Genomic DNA, 20,700 nt, shown 5'->3' with positions numbered 1-20,700 from the left:
ACTACATTACTTTAGATACATGATGTTTATACTTTTATCAGTTATACCTGGCAACTGTAAAGCTGGCCATACATAGATCGAATATTGGTCATTTCCTGCTGAATCGGGACGAAATTTAATCTGTGGGGGGCACTGCTAGCACCACCATGCTTGCCAAAAGACAATTTTACAAGGAGCTGGGTGAAAAATTGTCCGCTGTACCCTTGCACGCACTTTAGTGTGAACAGAAGAATTGTGAGATTTTTCAGTCCAATGGGGCTGAATGAGAAAATCATTGAAGGTGTATGGTCAGCTTTAGGCCACCTTTTGTTCTGCTCATACAATTATCAGAGAAGGCATCTGCTATGTCCATTTTATAGCAGACCTGACACCTATATTCAACATATTTTAAAAGGCAATCTATACTGTCAATGTATAACTTGGGATTACTAGTATCAACTTCCCTTTCCAGACGTCATGTGACCTGTGCAGTGGATTTACTTTTTCTACAGAAGGGGAGGAAAACTAAGGCAAGATGTATTGTAGCCCATCCAGAATTATAAATACAAGTGGTGATGGTCTGTTTCATAGTGGCTAGCTATAGGCATCAGATAACTAAAATGTTTTTCTGTGACACCCCTTGCGCTAGTAATCTTGGGCCATATGCATTTTTCTGGACAATTGCTGTGTCACTGAGATAAGACCAGATCCTGAGATGTCAGCTCAATGGATAAACATACAGACATTATGTACATTTACAGAATGATCTGACTCCCATTTCAAGTCTATAGAAGGCCTAACTCTTCCTCTTATAAGCGGGCTGATGTTAATACAGAATTATACTTCTACTTTCCACCAAGGAGTATCCATGTCTACTCCTTTTCACTCCAAGCATTCCTTCTTCTATGTATTTTGTGCAGCGACACTGGTACTTTGTTCTTCGCTGTGTATTGGACAAAGATGTAGTTCGAAGACAAGAAGATAGGTGATCACCTAGTTTTACAGTACTGCTATAAAGATGGCAGCTACAGTATGGACATTTCTACATTTCACATTTCTTTGCATATGATTGGATGTTTTAGGTGCACACAGTGTAATGAGGGACAGCATCACTACACTTGCTGCACTACACTTTCCCTCATTGCACACATTAGGGACCATTGGGGCCCTTTGTGTCTTTCACAGAAGTTAAAATGATAATGTTTGCATCCTATCTTAGAAAACTCAGCATTTGGAGAAGCATAGATGTAATTTCACAACGGAAATCATGCAGGCACGGAAAACATATCCTCAATCTATCTATAGATACATTCATGAAAGCTGTGCCATCATACAGTATGCTTATAATTATTAGCTTAATGGCATGGTTTGGATAAAAAAGCTCACTCATTGTGTTCTATTCAGGCGTAGTGCACAGACTGATTTCATTGCATAAGAAATCATGTTTGGGGTCATTGCATAGTTATGTCTACAGTTTTTAATCAATTTGGCATATATTAGCTGAAATGGGTATGTGTTATTCATTTAAATATTTATTAAAGCTCGTTTTATTGCAGACCAAGTGAAAGATAGAGAAATATGACTCTGATTCAGAAATAATACTCTGCAAGTTATAAAGAACACAATGATTGGCTAAAGTTGGCACATATTTATTGAGTGAAATGTACATTATTTCTCCTCAGCATAAACCTAGTGACAAATTATAGCAAAGGATAATAGGCAATTGAAGTTCACTTTGGTTTTCATGTTTCATGAGAAAAACTGATAGCAAGTCTTACTGGGCCAATGAAGGGTTACGATTAATATGTCAGGATTTTTTCTGTGGAAAGGAAAGACCTTTTCATGTTATGCTGGAACAGAAAAGGTCCTTCCCCAAACAAATGACACAAGGTTGGAAACTCACAGTTGTCAATCATGTATTTGTATACTACTGTTTGTTGATGGAAATTGCAAGGCTATGTGCTTGACTTTATCTACCAGGTTTTGGAAAGAGATCTCGAACTGAAACGCACCTGTAGTAGGCTGAGTCCAAAGTGGATCTTAGGCTGAGTATAAGGCAAATATGTGGTCAGGCAGGCAGGGTCGGCAACAGTCTGGCAGCTTAGTACAAAGTTAGGATCCAGGAGAGTAGTCGGGAGGCGTGCAAACGTCTTGACACGGACGGGCAGCAAGGTACAAAATCGTCAGGCAGAAGAATAGTCAGGAAACAGGCAAGGGTCACGGTGTAAATCCAGCATATGACACAGAGGTAGCTCTCACAGGAAACTAACCCAAATCAACGGGCTCAGAGCACAGGAAGTGTCTGGTATTTAAAGCCTGAGTTAATTACAGATCTTCTACAGCTGGTTGGCAAGTGGAGCCAAAGTGTCCATAAGGAGAGTTGCTGAGTACAAAAAACCTGTGCCAGAGACCCTGGTTCAGATCCCGAACAGAAACTGATCAGACATGTAGGTGACACCAACAAGTTCATATAAATGTGATGGTCAGGAGTCCACAAACATGGCCATATAGTTTAGATGCTCTGTTGAGTCAAAATGTACTGCTACGGTATCTTTGTGTGTAGCACTGAAGCAGAAACTCTTGGCTTTTTAGGGCTGGCCATCAATTGTCATTAGGATTAACCAGGAAGTAATTTTTCCCCCTTACCAGCAACTCTTAGTTATAAAAGTCTATGTGATCCTTTAGGTGTTTTTACTACTGTGCAGAAGATTATTGTACAAATATGGGCAAACTAACAATATGTTTAATGTGAGCCAAATGTGATTTTAGAGTTAAGGGCTAAACAATGTGAAAACATTATTGGAAATTATTTCCAATGTTCCAGACAATGTAAGGTCTCTGGGGGCTGCCAAGACATTTGTTTATACCTTAGGACTATCTGTGCCTGCAATTACCTGTACAGAAATTCATTAGTTCTGACAATGCGTGCCTCTTGGGTTAAAGAATATCACATACCTACTGCACAAAGGCAAACTTCTAATGCTAGCTTCCAAGCAACTTGTATTTATATAGGCTCCAAAAAGAAAACAATTCTAAAAATGTTACTACAGCCTGAACCTCATTGTGACTTTATATTATTGCTTTGGCACTTTGTCCAGAGTAATGCAATAATAAATGAGATTATCTGTCTATATTGAACTTGACGGAGATCCAAGATTTTGCTATAAAAAGTAAGCTTGACAGAATATCACAGAATGATATCACAAAATGTGTCAACATGCCATGTAGATTGATGCCTATAGAGTCCTAATCTCTCCTATGTCAAATTTAATAGGTAAGTTGCTATTAGCAATATTTGTTTCAACACACTAAAGAAAACTTTTCCTTCGGCATCCAAATCTAAGTTGGTAAATTGTATAATTTAACTTTTATTAAATAACGAGGGAGTACATAAATATGGAGAACAAACAATGGGACAGTAGAGGAAACAAGTTAAAGAAAAGGAGGAGAGAAATACGCAGAGGAGTGGTCTAACCACTAAGACACTATGAACTGTGAAGGAGAGATAACAATTGAGTGTTCTAACCAATAAGACAATATGAATGGGGGAGGAAAGATATCATGGGGTAGCCTAACCACTAAGTCACTATTAGCAGGGGAAGAAAGAGAAAAAGTGGAGTGGTCAGATCACTGAGACACTATGAGCGGGGGACAAAAAAGTAGAAGAGGAGTGGTGAGATCATTGAGGCACTATGAGTGGGGAGGAAAATAAAGAAGGGGAGTGGTGAGAGGCACTATGAGCAAGGGGGGGAGAGAGAAGAAGAGCAGTAGTCTAAGCAATGAGATATAATAAATAAGGGAGGAGATAGACAAGTGGTGAGACCACTGAGATACTATGAGCTGGGGAGGAGAGAGAAAAATGGAGGAGGGGTCTAAGCAATAAGACACTATGGCGCCAGGGAGGAGAGAGAAGAAGAGGACTGGTCCAAGCAGTGAGCACTATGAGGAGGGGAGGAGAACAAAGAAGAGGAGTTGTCAGACCACTGAGACACAACAGGTGAGTGGGAAAAGAGAGTAGTCAGACCACTAAGACACAACAGATGAGTGGGAAAAGAGAGTAGTCAGACCACTAAGACACAACAGGTGAGTGGGAAAAGAGAGTAGTCAGACCACTAAGACACAACAGGTGAGTGGGAAAAGAGAGTAGTCAGACCACTGAGACCTTATAAGCAGGGGAGGAGCGAAAAGAAGAGGAGTGGTCAGATTATTGAGACATTATGAACAAGGAGAGGAGAAAGAAGAAGAGCTGTGATCTAAGCACTAAGCTACTCTGAATAATGGAGGAGAAAGAAGTAGAAGAGTGGTGAGACCACTGAGATACCATGAGCTGGGGAGGAGAGAGGAGTGGTCTAAGCACTGGAACACTATGTGGAGGGAAGATGAGAGAAGAAGAGTAGTCTAAGCACTGTGCGCTATGAGGAAGGGAGGAGAACAAAGAGGAGTTACCAGAACACTGAGACACAAAAATGAGGGAGGATAGAGAGTTGTCAAACCACTGAAACTGTATAGACAGGGGAGAAGCGAGAAGAAGAGAAGTAGCCAAACATTTTAGAGACTATAAGCAGAGAAGGAGAGAAAAGCAGAGCAGTGGTCAGACCACTGAGACACTATGGGGTTGATTTTCTAAAGGCAAAAAGGCTGCTCACTTTGCATTGGAATTGACACTTTACAGAGGAAGTTTCCCCTTAGCTTAGTGAATGAGGTGAAGCTCTGCTGACTTCCATCATCCAATCAGTGCAATCACTGTGGTTTTTTTTTTTAGTTTCCTTGCATGCAATTGGGTATTATTTGCAAAGTGAAAATGAAAGTGAAATTTCACCACATTCACTAAGCTGTGGGCAAATTCCATTGCAAAGTGAACAGCCTATTTGCCTTTAGTAAATCAACCCCCATGAGCGGGAAAGTAAAGAGAAGAGGAGTGCTCAGGTCAGACCACTGAAATACTAATAGAAGTAAAAAAAAACAATTATTGGTCAGTAAGGCATTTATAATAGAAAAACAGGTAGGTATGTGAGGTTTTTTCCTGATGAAGTGCTTATAGCGTGAAACGTGTTGAATACTGCATGCTAACTTCTCCAAATATTATAAGGAAAAGGAGAATTATATGCCAAATTTCTGAAAAGAACACATGTATGGCTATTGTCTTTGAATATGCTTTATGTATATGTTGGAGTGGTATTTTGAAGGTACCAATGTAATGTGTAAAGGAAGGAAGCTTTACATTTACAGTTTTACATGATTTTATTAATAATATTTTAATAATAAAGAATTGTTTAATACATAATTAAGTGATGTTTTTTTCCAAGACATTTATAATACTTTAAAAAAAAATTGGTTAGCAATGCTCTCAGCAGAGAAAACCTTGGAGCTATGGCACTGTATGAGTGGGTGGATCTTCCTGACAACAGAGTGATTCAAACCAAGTAAGGGGGCTTCTATGGCACTGTCTTAATGTAAATTTCTATAGCTAGGCATCTCTGATGGTAGTAGAATTGCAGGTTATAATTGAAAAGCCTCTGTATAATAGGAAGTGCTTCCTGCACTTGAAAATTCTCATTATCAATGTGTCACTATCCCTTATGTGGCCTAGCTATCACATGCTATGCCTGCAGTTTTTGTATCACTTTCATTTATTGAGCCATGTGTGGCCACATCACCCAAATGCCTGATAACAAGGTGTTAAGGGTTCCGCTGAGATATTTTATCCAATATGTAGCCGGAAAACACATTTCAATCTCTTTCATTCAACTCAAAGTCATTGTAACACTCTAATGGCAGTTTAGACTGTAAGAGCTATCCTAATTTTGTACAATGGAGCCTGATCACATAAAAAAGAATGGGGACAGAGATTATGGAGCAGGAACAAGATAATCTTATTCTAGAAAATGTGACATTTTTAGTGCTCATCTTATCTCAAACTGTCAACCATCAGTAATCACAAATGAGAAAGCCATTTAAACACTCTTGTACTATTAAATGCCTAGAATGACATTGAGGTACCACAGATGAATATAACTTTTGATGTATGAGAATGTGACAATCAGCAAAATAAAAATAGATTTAAAAAGAAAGATGGTTTAATTGCTTTAAGAACTCTGAAATCGCACTTTAACTTAATGTTATTATAATGGAGTTTTTATTTTTACAACTTCTTTTATTAATAACTCAGATATTTGTGGACATTAAACCTGGCCATGCAAAAGCAGAAAATATTACCAATTGCAACCCATTGGCTGATCCCTGTGTCACTTACATGTGTTTAATAGACATAGGGAGGGCAAATAGGATGTTCACTTTGCAAGAGAATTTTAATTAACTACCCTTAGTTTGGTGAATGTAGTGCAGATTCCCTTTCCAAAGAATACCAAATCACGTGCAAAGTGAATTTTTTTTAAACAGTATTTTTGCTTTCACATGAGTGGATGATGGAAGTCAGCAAAGTTTCACCTGATTCACTACGTTAAGGGAAAACTCCCTTGCAAGTGAACGGCCTATTTGCCTTTAGTAAATCAACCCCAATACATTTTCAGGCCCTCAAACTTCTTACCTATTCGTGGGCTGATTGGCCCAATGTTGTCAAATGAGTCACACTGCTTCTCCATAACTGGAAGTACCTGGAATTTCACATCAGTTAATTTTCTTGGTATAGGTCATATATATAAAGTTTTGGCCCCGTGGCTGAATATAGTTTCCCAGAACCAAAACCTTTCCTTGTTCTGGGTAAATAAATTGACAGATTCTCATGATTGTTCCACTGCGTAGGGGGGCTTTTACTACCATGACAGTGTCCCAAACATTTCTATAAGCTGTTCTGCTTCTGAAACTGCATTAAAGTGACACTAAACTCAGGAGTTAAATCTTATTTGTGTATCATTCGGCTGTAGATCCTCAAATCATCTCTGGATTGGTGCTGACTAGGGATGCACCGATATATCGTCCGCCGAAACATGTCGACCAAAAATGGTGATATAGCGGTGCATCTGTTCTTTCTCTCCTCCCCGCTGGGTGCTGCTCTGTGTCCCAGCGGGGAGGAGAGAAACTGTCAGTGGCGGCCGAGCGCTGCGGGAGGAGAGCGCTGTGAGTGGCTCGGCGTCTCTCCTCCACGCACCGATCAGCCTCCTGTGACAGATCAGGAGATCGGTGGTGTGCAGCGAGACAGCCAGTGCTGTCACAGGAGGCCAGCTTGCGGTGTGGGGAAGGAGTCAGCGTTCAGATAGAGCTCTCCTCCCCGTACTGCTCGCTCAGCCTCCTGTGACAGCTATCAGGAAGCAGAGCGAGTACAAACAATCAGTGATCAGGGATCGCTGAGTGTTTGTAAGTAATTGAGGACATGGTATGTTTACTGTATCGTCAATTATGATTAAATGGGAAGTGATCTACATCACCTCCTGTTCATTCATGAATGTGGATATAGTAAACATACTCTGTTCTCATGTTATAAATGAACAGGAACACTCAGTTTAGAGGCTTCCTGTTCATTTATAACAGGGGCTGCAGAAAAAGAGATTGTGGACTCTGTGTTCTCAATCTGTTTTTCTATTTTAGAAGGGAAATAGAAGCCCGAAGCCCCTAAAAGTAAAGTAAAAAATATTTAATAAAAAATAAATAAATAAAAATAAAATTTAAAAAACAAAGTTTATTTAAAAAATCAAAACAAATAAAATATTTTTTTAAATTTGAAAAAGTTAGAAAAAAAACATTTTCGGTTTCAGTTTCGGCCAGACATTTTTTTCATTTCGGTTTCGTTTTAGTTTTAGAATTTTCATTTCGGTGCACCTCTAGTGATGACATTGTCCTTCCTTCTGGAGGGTGGCTACTTTTGTTCTCCATGGCCCCTGTGTGTGTGTTGTAAGGTAGTCCCCTCTCCAAGCTCACTCCTGTGATGGACTACAATCTCATGTTTAGTTTACTAATTTGTACTTAAGTTATAGTCCTAAAGCGCCGTCTATCTCGTTTCTCTGCAGCTGGTGGGTGTGAACTCTTTCCCAGCTGATGGTGCCTTAGAGCTATGGGTGGCAGCAAGTGATGTCACTGGTGTATGGGGAATCAGCAAGAATTCAGCAGCGTTGTCTGCCTTCCACAGACTAGCCGAAGCTTCGTAGTTACATAACCACATAAAAAACCTTCATAAAAGGTATTCAGATTGCCATTTATTAGAAAATGTATGCACAGACTATCACAGCAATGGGAAGGCTCCCGTGATGGACTACAATCTCAATACAAATAAGAAAGATTGTAGTCTATCACAGGAGTGAGCTTGGAGTGGTGGCTACTTTACAACACACACAGGGACCATGAGGAACAAAAGTAGCCACCCTGCAGAAGGAAGGACAGTGTCAGTATGAATCCAGAGATGATTGGAGGATCTACAGCCGAGTGATACACAAATAAGATACATTTATGTTAATAGCTAAGGTACCTGAATGTATTTTTAAGATTTAACTCCTGAATTTATGTCACTTGAAGTATTACAGAGTAACTAGCACACAGTAGTCAACAAGAAAATAATGTATTCATGTCATTCAATGTTGGGTTCAGGGCCTGAAAAGGACCCCATTATTAAAAAGTGACAGAAGTGCTGGTGACACCGCACTACCCTATCCCACAGATGGCAATAAAAAGCTGAGAGAGGCTTAACCCTTCCCAGCTCTATTCAAAATAGAATAAACATTTTGGACCAAAATTGGACTTGATGAGATGATTTGATGATCTACAGCCGAGTGATACACAAATAAGATCCATTCCTGTTAATAGTTAGGTACATGAATGCATTTTTAAGGTTTAACTTCTAAGTTTAGTGTCACTTTAAGTTTATTATCAAAGTCATACCAAAGAAAACATATGGATTTTTGACTTATGGAGGTAAAATGCTATTTTAGACGACTGCTTGTAATTAAAGTATATTTGCAGTAAAATTATTATTGTTGCTGACAATTTTCAGATGACTCTCCCCACCGCCCTCATCATTGCGCTGACTGATCATGTCTGTGTTTCCTTGTTTTAAAGAAGATTAATTTGTATCATGAAAAGAACTTCAATGTAACCACTAAAGCTAATGCACCGATTTTAATGGATTATGTCCATTAAGTAAGACTAAGCCAAAAAACTACTTAAACCCCTCAAAAGCAACAACACTCAGATTTTATATCCCTTACTTCCTAAATAATTTATTCTAACTAGTGCGGTAATGGAAAACAGAATCATTTTACAAGTTCAGTGGAGTTTTATGTGTAGTAAGACACGACTTTCCTGCAAATTGTAGTATGAGATGGAACATTAAAATACCAGAAGAAGAAAATAAAAAGTGAATCTCTCATGATATAACAGTGCTGATTTCCTACAGAATTTTCCAGTCCCCTGAGTACTATTTTTATCCTGTGATTTCAAGAAGAACTATGAGGTTTTCACTCAACCTCATAGTTCAAGCCGACATATGACAATGAAACTGTCACAGGTCGGCTCAATAGATCGGGAAGTGAGCGAACACATACTGTCGCTCGCTCACTTCTCAATCATGTCCCTGCAGAGAGCTGTGACTGTCACTCACGGCTCCCTGCAGGGATTCCCCCCTCCCCGCTCTGATCCTCCAGCGCAGACTGGCGGAACGGACAGGGGAGGGGGCGGGCACAGCTGGCTCTGCCTCTAGGTAGGCAGAGCCAGCTGTCACTCACGCAGCTGGGTGAATCTTGACAGTAATGTCGGGATCTGTCCTGGCTGCGGCAGTCTCAGTATACAGCGAGCTGTAGCTCGCGATATACTGAGCTTTAGGTCACGGGAGGATGCTAGTTTATGTCCTCCCGTGACCCTTAGGAGAACTATGGGGAAAAACACTTACACCATAGTTCTCCTTTAAAGAAAAACTCCAGGCAAAACTTTTATTAACCATTGCAGTGGGGCTACACTGCAAGGGTTAACTGCTCGGTTTTTTTTCCGAGGTGCTAAAAAAAAAAGTCACCTGATCCTCAGAGCCGGCTTGCTCTTAGACCGATTCTTCCAGCCTGTCTCCCCCTCCGCTGCAACGGTCTAAGGTCCCGTAAATCATCACACAGTGTATAGACATGAGGACAATGAGGAACATTCCAGTGTTGCAGTGTAGAAGACAGGCTTCAGTGACCGGAGAAGCAGGGAGCCGATTTAGTGTTGCAGTGTAGAAGACAGGCTTCAGTGACCGGAGAAGCAGGGAGCCGATTTAGTGTTGCAGTGTAGAAGACAGGCTTCAGTGACCGGAGAAGCAGGGAGCCGATTTAGTGTTGCAGTGTAGAAGACAGGCTTCAGTGACCGGAGAAGCAGGGAGCCGATTTAGCAGTTCAGGTGTGTATAACTTTCCTATTTTAGCACTTAGACAAAAACAAGCAAGTTTTGCCCGGAGTTCTTCTTTAATCTGACTTGATTAAAGCAAGCAATGCTTCAGATTTTCAACACGTTCGCAATCACTGGGTATTTTACAAGGCAGAAATTATTATTATCGCAAATGTAAATTTTTTAAAGCCGAAGTAAACCGCTGTGTGAAGGGAGTATTTTTGCCCTAATGTGCAAATATGCACAAGAAGTATGCAAAGCAATCTTGCACATTAGGCACACTTACCTTACAAGTGCGCCCTTCTCCAGCGTTATTGGATTTATTTGCGATCTCCAGTTTAGTCTACCACTGCTCCTGACACATCTGGGTTCCCAGGCATCCTCTACGGCCATTGGGTAGCCACTAATGAGCTCCCAAATGCAATGTGGAGATTTAGATCCCAAATGTCATTCAAGTCTGGGTGCCATATACATATATTACCAAAGCTGAGGCTCCCAGACCTGAATGGCATTTTGGAGCTCTCGATCAGATCTTGAATACCATTTGGGTCTTGAAACCTCAGGTTTAGTATTATATATATATACAGTATATGGCTCCCATCTTGCCGTATTTAAAATTCATATTCAGACTCATTTGAATGCCTTAAACAGAAAAACACATCTGATTGGCTAGAAAAGTCACATGTCCCATTCAGTTTAATTTTTGAACGAAATTCGGACGGGATCCGAAATTCGGAAACGGAAATTCGGATTCGGACGCATTCGGATGCATTGGGATTCAGAAATTTGGATGTGTTTGAACGTCCGAATTTGGGAAAATTCATCCAAATTTTGATGTCTAATATCTTTGTTTACTTCCTTTAACAGGCAAAGCTGTACAGCAAAAGTGGGAGTTACTGGGGTTGGGACCATTTTTTTAATACTGGCAGGGGTGCTCACAGTGGTCAGCTTTTATTCATATAGTTTAAATATTTATTTGAATGCTAAAAAAAAAGATGCTGTAACTGTTTAAAAGGTGTTAGCTGGTATTAGGCTTTATTTTAGGTTTTGGTTACTTACAGGGCTAGTCACAAAAGGGTGAAGAGTTTGGAGAAGACAGGAGAAGTGAACAATCTAGGACAACATAGCACAAAAAAGTCCTTGACTATTTTGTCAATTACGTCCCTCTGTTAAAAAACCCCAATAAACACACACGAACTGCGCAACATGGATTTAAATGGCCACAGCAGCCCTTTATTAACCAAACAAAAGTTAACAGTTACCAAAAGTAATAATCAAAATAACATACAAATAAATAATCTGAACAACTGTTGGATCCGAGAAGAGGTCTTTGGGTGCCCATCAGCCCGAATGTGGCCTATACTAAAACTGTTCCCATATCCTCACCCATACTAAAACCAGTTTGAGGACAGTTACTGCTCCCAAGTTCCAAGTGGCCAGGCCCCCCCGACAAATACCGACACCAATGAGGGGAAGCACCATACCAGCTGATGGCCCCCATTTTGCAACTGACTCACATTTTTGGACCCCCAAAGACCCCCTAACCCGCCAAGTCATCGTAACATAAAAAAGACATTTCAACAACCATCAGCCACAAAAATTATGGGGGGGGGGTGGGCAGGTCAACCTGCTTCCTCCGTCGACTTTCCCGGAAAGAATACCCATCAGCCCCTGCAGTCCCATCTCATGCGGCTCCACCCAGACACCTAATCCCAACCTCCAATCAGGTAAGATCAACTAATTTACACGGTCTTTAACCCCTTCTCCAGGGTCTATTCCTCCCCTCAGTCATGCAGTCCCTACGGTCATTATCTCTGGGTCTGTCTTTTAAGACTATTCCTGTTGACAGTGTGACAATGTTGTTGTGTGATTTTAGTGCAGAACGAACAGCGTTGTCATCCTATTATAAGAGGTAATAAAACTATATTACAAGCAGGGATTTATAAAAAATTAAAAATTAAAAAAAACTGCCATGTTATAAGTTATTGATACCATATAACAATTGCATACTTTTTTAAACATTATTATTACAAGGTTGGGATAGGTGAGATAATCCCTAAGGTGGGAGCTGCTTTTAGGGTTATTCTACATTTATTTGTATTCGTTCAGAAGGTAAAACGTTTTTTTAAATTTTTCTTATTATTTATTGATAGACTGCGGCATATATGCCATTTTTCATTTTTCACACATTAAGGGTTAGAAGGATAGTGGGGAACTAGCAATTTCCAAAGGATGGCAATGGTGGCAAAGATTAGACATGTGCATTCGGATTCAGACAATCCTGCAAAATCAATGAAATTCAGTTGAGTCCGCGGTTCGTCCGAATCCGAGATAACATATTTTTTATATGCCCGAATATACTAAAACGATATTCGGGCATATAAAAATTAATTATCAGAACGCACGCGGCCATATTGGCAGACGGCGCGTTCTGTGCATGCCCGCCACCGTCTTGGAGGTGGGGTGCATAACATCACATGACGCCACATCATGGGTGACGTTATTTGCAGAATGAGCGGAGGCCAGATCGGCCACCAGCCTGTTCTGCGCATGCGCTCCGCCATTTTGGAGTATATCTTGGTATACACCAAGATGGCGGCATCTGAATATGTGGGCACCGCCATCTTGGTGTATGCCAAGATATACTCCAAAATGGCAGCACGCATGCACAGAACACGCTGGCGCACGATATGGCCGCCGCTTGTTCTGCAGTCTCTTTGTGCGGTTACGGATTCGGAGGCTCCTTGCCTCCGAATCCAAAACAGCATTAAAATTAGTTTCTATTTTTTTTTTTTAAAGCATGTCAAATTTTTATTACATATAATTAAAATAAAATATTACAGTACAATCAAACATTGGTATGCCGCAAAGCAAATTACATGTCAAGCAAATTACTTCCATGAAGTGAAATTGAATAACTAAATCTATACCATATGGCTACCTTCCGCCCGGATTGTTTCGCCTCAAATATGTGCCATATAAACAACAATTAACAGACCCCATAACCATGTGGGTCAGAACTGTGGGTAGAAGACCACCGTGATCCATTAGTGGTAATCGTGGGTGCAACGGGAGTAGCCCTCGTGGGTGAGATTGGTGGTGGGAACCTCGATTCTGGGTAGCATGTCAGGGGTCAAAGGACATCCAGGGGGCCTAGGGAACCCGTCAGTTTGGCCTCGAGGTACCAGTTGGACAGCTTAAAAATGGACATCAGATCTTGCAGCTGTTGTAGCGAAAACTCCGCTGCAACATAGGATGTCCAAGTAGCAAAAAACGTTTTAGTACGAGCTTGATTAAACTTAGTGTCCAACTTGTCCAATAATAACAAGCGATTCAGCAGGGGGCGGAATGTGTCCACGGATGGGGGATCAGATAAAATCCAGTTACACAGAATTGCTTTTTTGGCCGTCAGAAGACAGAGATGTTCCCAACGGGTAGGACAGGAGGGGTTCCCGTTCGTGGGCAGGGGGAGGGCATGCAGTAAGCAGAAGGTCGGGGACAACGTCCTGTTCTTATGGGAATGCACATTCATGAAGGACACTATGGCATACCAAAAACTTTGTATATGGGGGCAGGACCACAGTAGGTGATGGAGATCAGGTAGGGGGAGATGGCATTTCGGACAGTCCGTCAACCATAAGGACGATGTACCTCTAGTGGGGATATTGAAGGCGTGATAGGCTCTATGAACAGTTTTAAAGTATATTTCCCGCCAGGATTCATTAATGATAACCTTCCTGATTTGCTGCCATCCCTGCTCCACCATATGGATTGTGTCTTCCGTGGTCATGTCCAAGAATTCCGCCCAACGGCCAATGTGAGACGGCACTGAGGTGGAGGATTCCTGTATGTGGGTCACTACGTTCCGGGCTATAAGGGACAAGGGCATCTTATTCTGGGGGGAAGAGAATAATGGAGAGAGGGGTGAATGGACCATTTCAGGCCAGGGCAGTATAAGGTGGCTGGAGATAAAGTGGCTTAATTGCATGTATGGGTAACTATGGGAGGCCGGGAGACGGTGTTGGGATTGGAGATCTTGAAAGGTCTTTAGACGCCCTTGGGCGTCAAAGACGTCCGCCAGAACCTCAATACCCCTAGCTGCCCATATCCGGAAGGCATTAGAGTCAGCGCCAGCTGCAAACCCTGGAGAGGATCTGAGGGGCATCATTGGTGAGATGACGCTGGGCAGGCGGAGGATTTTCCTGATTTCCCTCCAGGCTATTACAGTATCCCTAAGGAGAATGTTGTCTTTTATGTGTTTAGGGAGGAGTTTCAGTGGGGTGTTCAGGATACCCGGGGGAGACCAGGGTTTCATTAAATGGCTCTCCAAGGGAGTGTTGGTGAAAAAGGTGGTATCGTGTGTCCAATCCCGTATATGGCGGAATAGACTGGCCAAGTTGTAAGCCCTAATGTTCGGGAAGTTAGCACCCAACGTCCTCACTGGCTGTTGGAGTTTTTTGAGGGCGATCCTCGCCCTCTTCCCCCGCCAAAGAAACGAGGTGAAGGCACTTTGGAGGATTTGGATGTCTTTATGTCTCAATAGGAGGGGTATAGTCTGGAGAGGGTATAGTAGCCTGGCGAAGCTGACCATTTTAATGAGATGACATCTGCCTAAAAGGGAAATAGGGTAATCTTTCCAGGTGCGTAGTTCTTGTATTATTTTGTTTATTATAGGTTTGTAGTTTAATGTATATAGATCTCTAGCCGACCGGGGAATGGAGATACCCAAATAAATAAGAGAGTGTTTCTGCATGAGCAAGGATGGGTATGTGCGGGAAAGGTTAGTTACAAAAGCCTTATCGGAAGTCAGAGGAAGGAGTTCACTTTTATGTACATTGATTCTAAGGCCAGAGAAGGAACCATAGTGGGTAATAAGATCAAAGATTCTTGAAATTTGTGCTAGAGGATCAGACAGGAGTAACAGGATGTCATCTGCAAACAATGCCAGTTTGGTGTCGAAGGGGCCAGTCCTGTATCCTGTAAAGGTTTGGGAGGATGCTAAGGCTCGGGATAGGGGTTCTATCGCCAGATTGAAAAGGAGTGGGGAGAGAGGGCAACCCTGGCGAGTTCCCTTGTATAAACGAAATGATGGGGAAAGGGCCGCCGAGGTATATATCCGTGCGGAAGGAGCATTATACATTGTCATAACATATTTCAAAAATACCCCTGAGAAGCCAAATCTTTCCATTACCATTGACAACCAAGACCAGTTCACGTTGTCGAAGGCCTTCTCCGCGTCCAAGGCCAAGAGGGCCATCGGACCGGGAGAAGACCCCGACAACCGTATCCCCTCCAAAGCAGTAAGTATTTTTCTCACATTTAACACAGCAGAGCGACCGGAAACAAAGCCCGCCTGGTCTGGTGAAATAAGCTGAGGCAGCACACCGGCCAGTCTGTTGACCATGATTTTGGAAAGGAGTTTTGCGTCACAGTTGAGGAGAGATATAGGACGGTAAGAGCCAGGGAGCAGGGGATCCTTCCCCTTCTTAGGTAACAGCCTGATATAGGCGGCATTAAACGTGGGCGGGTAGCAACCCTTGTCCCAGTGCTCCAGGTGCGACTCCGGTTCAGTGGACCCACGATACCGGGGAGAGGGAGGTGTAACCCATCGGTTACGCGGTAGTCGAGGAGAGTGTCGAGAGAGGTCTTCATCCACATGGCTGGATAGGTGCGGCTGTTTGTGACTAGTAGTGCAGAAACAAAAACAACAACAAGCACAAAATCAACTTTAACCTTCAGGTAAGAACAGATACCTGTCAGGAACTTCCTTTTTTCCGGATGGTGGTGTACCGAGGTCTGGCCACCTGCGATGGGGGAAAGGTTAACCCCTCGAGGAGCCACAATGGAGATGGGGACGAGAACTTCCGGTTGCTACGCCCCGCCACTGTTGAAAAACAAAACTCGTAACAAGGACGATAACTGAATGAAGAATGATAATAACAAATATAGCTAATGACTTGGGAACATCCGTCAAGTATAGCGCAGTGGTGTCACACAGCTGTGTGAACGCACCCCTCCTTGCACCCCGTTTAGGGTAGGTGAGAAAACAAAGGAGGAATGACCCGGCTTTCAGGACCGTTTCTTCCGTGGTGGACTCTTGAGTGGTGAACTGGAATGCGCAGTAGAATCGGAAAGATGTCTGTCCACATACACCTTGGCCTGGGCAGCTGAAGTGAAACGAAGTGGGTTGCCATCGGGATCTGACAGGCGCAGCACCGCCGGGTACGCCAAGACAAATTTGATTCTCCTGTGCACCAGGGACTGGCAGACCTCATGGAAAGAGCGACGTACCTTAGACAGTTCAGCCGAATAATCCGCGAAAAGCAACAATTTATGGCCGCCCGCTACCAATTGGCGTTGCCTCCTATAGGTCTGCAGAATGTGATGTTTATCTGAATAGTCCAGATATCTGACAATGACAGGCCTGGGTCTTTCCTGATCTTTAGGGGGGCCTATGCGATGGGCCCGTTCCACCGCACAGGCCGACGTGATACCCATGGCTTGTGGAATACTGGAAGAACAAAAGCGCTGTAGATCAGCAGGTAGTATTGATTCAGGGATCCCAATTATTCTGAGGTTATTTCTGCGAGATCTGTTTTCCAGGTCATCGACCTTATCCAGCAGGTATTTCAGCGATTTTTTTTTCATCAGTATGGGCTCTCTCAGCCTCAGCAGCCCGGTCCTCCACCCCACTAACACGGGCCTCCAGAGCGTGCATTCTAGTAGCTTGTGACTTCAAGGCTGCGGAAATAGGCCCCAGGTGCTGCTTCAGTGAGTCTGCTATAATGGCCCCGATTTCAGCGCGCAGATGTGATGCCACCGCTGCTGCCAGGTGTTGATAGTCTATGCGGGCATGTAGAGAGGCTGCCTCCGACTCACCCTGCGACCCCACATCATCAGCTGCAGTGTCCTCCATGGCCGCCGATGCAGGCTGTGCGAGCGCCGGGTCCGGCGGTGTATTGAGCGTGCGGCGGACCGGCTGGGATCGCGCTATATATTTGTCCATCACCAGCGGGGCTCGTAGGTGAGTATCTGGGGCTCGGTAGGGGTCGATTTAGTCCCGAATTAGAATGTGGGGATGTGGCGGGGACGGAGCTGCGGGAAACACCGCTAGTCCATCCGGCGACGGAACCGGAAGTAAAATTAGTTTCTATTGACGAAACAAATGAAAATGTTTTTCATTTTCATTTGTTTCATCCAAAACAAATGTTTGTGCCCTGCACATGTCTAGCAAAGATATTTCCCTTATCACTGGTTGCCTTTCAAGTTACTTGATGTAAAAGTGCTAAAGATAACATTTTCAGATTTACCTGTGCATTTAAAAGTGTTTGGAGACAGGGCAATATGTAGAGCCCAATGTTGGGTCTTATCCATGTCAGTCTTCATCACCCAAAGTGAAGTCAAATGTGGAGAACTTATCCATGCAACTACAGCAAGCCCCCTTCTCCAGTGTAGGTGGCAAATATCCTTAATTAAAAAACAAATCTTAAGGTTTTAATATACTTACGTTAAAGGAGAACTATGGGGTCAGTGCTTTTCCCCATAGTTCTCCTAAGGGTAACTGGAGGACACAAACTAGCGTCCTCCCGTGACCCAAAGCTCAGTATACTGCGAGCTACAGCTCGCGGTATACTGAGACACCGCAGCCGGAACGTATCCCGACCATTCTGTCTGGATCCACAAAGCTGTCTAGAGGCAGAGCCAGCTGTACCCGCCCACTCCCCCATCCGTTCCTCCAGTCAACGCTGGAGGATCGGACAGGGGAGGGGGGAATCCCTGCACGGAGCCGTGAGTGACAGTGCAAGGATAGATCGAGAAGTGAGCGAGCTACGGTATGTGTTCGCTCACTTCCCGATCTACTGAGCCGACCTGTGACAGTTTCATTGTCACAGGTCGGCTCAGATTATGGGGCTGAGTGAAAAGCACTCGCCTTATAATTCTCCTTTAAAATCATCAATGGCCCTGTTAAATAAACAGAGTTATTTTTAACCAAATTCTTCCTTAAAAATGACCTGCTATCACATGAATTTGTTGATGGCAAAAGCAACGTTTTCTGGGTCCATTTAGATGTAAGATGAAATGTTGGATATTATTTCACTTTAAATTGATTTTATTGTATGCTACATATGTTTGTTCATGCTTTTTATGTTACTGCTACAGTTTGTGCTTTTATGTTGATGGCCTGTGAAAAATATCTGGCAATAAAAAGAGATGAGGGTCTATGGAAGTGGGATCTATAATACAGCAGTGGCCTGCCTTCATGATCCAGATTTATTTCTGTGTAATAATCGGAATGGATGCTTGTTATGGCACCCTGTTGAGTTTCTGACTATACTGTGTGTGGTTTATGGGAGCTGGAAGATATAGCTGCCTGAAATAATACGTTTAAAGCGGAAATCCAGATAGGAAAAATTACAGAAGAATGCAATTTATATCAGGTTATATGCCATGCTAGTCCATTCTGGGAATACCAGATGAGCCTGTATAGAAGATTAAATATCAGTTTTCAATATTAAGCGAGCAACAACTGTTTACACAGTAAGTTCTAAAATCACAGCGTATACTATCCTATTATAACATCAGCATTGTAATAGGAATACATATTGGAGTTGTTTGTGATAATGCAATCAAAGCTTACTTTAAAAAAAAAACCTTTTATGTAGTGAGTGCTGCCTTCCGTCTGACCATCACTTTCAACAACTTCATGGATTCCCAGCGTGCTTTGTGTAACTTTCCCTGCTGCTTGATGTGGATGTAATCTCCATTTCTCAAGACTAAATATCCCATCATGTATTGTTTCCTGCTGCTGCTGGTCCCACCTTTTTGGGGGGCAATTTTATTTTGTTTCCTTATTTTTATTGGGGGTTTTTTCTGCAAAAAAAAAAAAAATTAAAAAAAGGTTTTAGTATTTTCATGGTTTTAGATTTGTTGTTTTAGGTTTTGTTTATTTATTTATTTCTGTGGGAGGTATATTTTAGTTTTGTATTTTTTTTGATAGGGTCTTTGGGATTTTTCTTTTTGGGGTCAGCAGTGTGAACTTAATTGTGACACACACAAAGCTGCCCTGTTTTAGCAACACATCACTGCACACTATTGTGGTCCAGTTGACTGTGCTTACCACAGTGTCAAGTGCACCAAAGCAGCAGATCTTCAGTCCCACTGCTGCCATAGCTGCTAATAAAATTAGGCAATGCCATATTGTCATCATGCCAGGGAGTCGTAAAGGGGGGGCAGAGGTTCTTCACTTGAAGCTAGTAGGGGCAAGCAGGTAGTGCCAAAGCAGTGGTCAGGCTGTACCTTTGAGAGACAAGGCACCTGTGGAGTAACAACCAAGGAGGGGGGTGTGGTGCGGCAGAGATGGGGCGCAGAGATAGAGGGGATGCCGGCTGGGCAGTGAATACAATTATGGTCAAACCAGGGGTGAAGTGACTGTTCGGTCAATTGGGCACTGCCCAAGGGCCAGCGACCTCCCATATGTCTCAGCTTCCTCCTCTCCTCCTCCCTCATTCCTCCCTGGGCTGCTCCTAGCAGACTGTGGATGGGCTGAATAGTGATGTATGACCCAAGTAAGTAGTGTGTATTATGCGGTGTATGTGTGCTGTGTGTACTGTGAGTGTATTATGTGCTGTATGTGTGCTGTGTGTACTGTGTGCGTAACAACCGGAGGGGGGTGACGGTGCGGTTCCCCCGGGAGCAGAGATCGAGGGGCACCTTGCAGAGTTCTGAGTCCATTGTGTTGAGTCTGAGTTTATTGCATTTTAGAGTCCTGAGTTTTTGGCCTTTCACAGTCCTGACTCCATTGCATTGCAAGGTCCTGATGCAGAGTCCTGAGTGCATTGTGTTGCAGAGTCCTGAGTGCATTGTGTTGCAGAGTCCTGAGTCCATGGTGTTGCAGAGCCCTGAGTCCACTGCGTTGCAGAATCCTGAGTCCATTGCGTTGCAGAGTCCCGAGTCTATTGTGTTATTGCATTAAAATAGATAGATAGATAGATAGATAGATAGATAGATAGATAGATAGATAGATTGATTGATAGTTTTTATTTTCTAGTTTATTTTCGGGGAAGTTGATGTAGGTGGATATGGGGTCTGGGTCTGGAAGTGGGGGGGGCCGGTGATGGAGGCTAGAGGGTTGTGGGGGCCCATCAGCAAAATCTTGCTCACGGCCCAATTATTATGAAAGCCAACAAAAATGCAATTAGTGGCCAAAAACAATTAAGCAGGAAAATTAAGAGGCTTCTCGCTGGGGTCCATTGAGGGGGGGTGATATAATGGCGGAGCGCAAAATTTTGTTCTTCCTTGGGCGACCATAACTCTAGTACCATCACTGCAAGGCATATCTTCCTTTAGAGCACTGTGAGAGAAATTGCTTTATGTTCAGGACCAAGACACGGAGGGGTTGATTTATTAACCGTTCACACAGTG

Source organism: Nanorana parkeri, unplaced genomic scaffold (assembly GCF_000935625.1).
Source record: "Nanorana parkeri isolate BGI_ZX_2015 unplaced genomic scaffold, ASM93562v1 scaffold1858, whole genome shotgun sequence".
NCBI classification, from domain to species: domain Eukaryota; kingdom Metazoa; phylum Chordata; class Amphibia; order Anura; family Dicroglossidae; genus Nanorana; species Nanorana parkeri.
Note: the sequence above shows the minus strand (reverse complement) of the source record.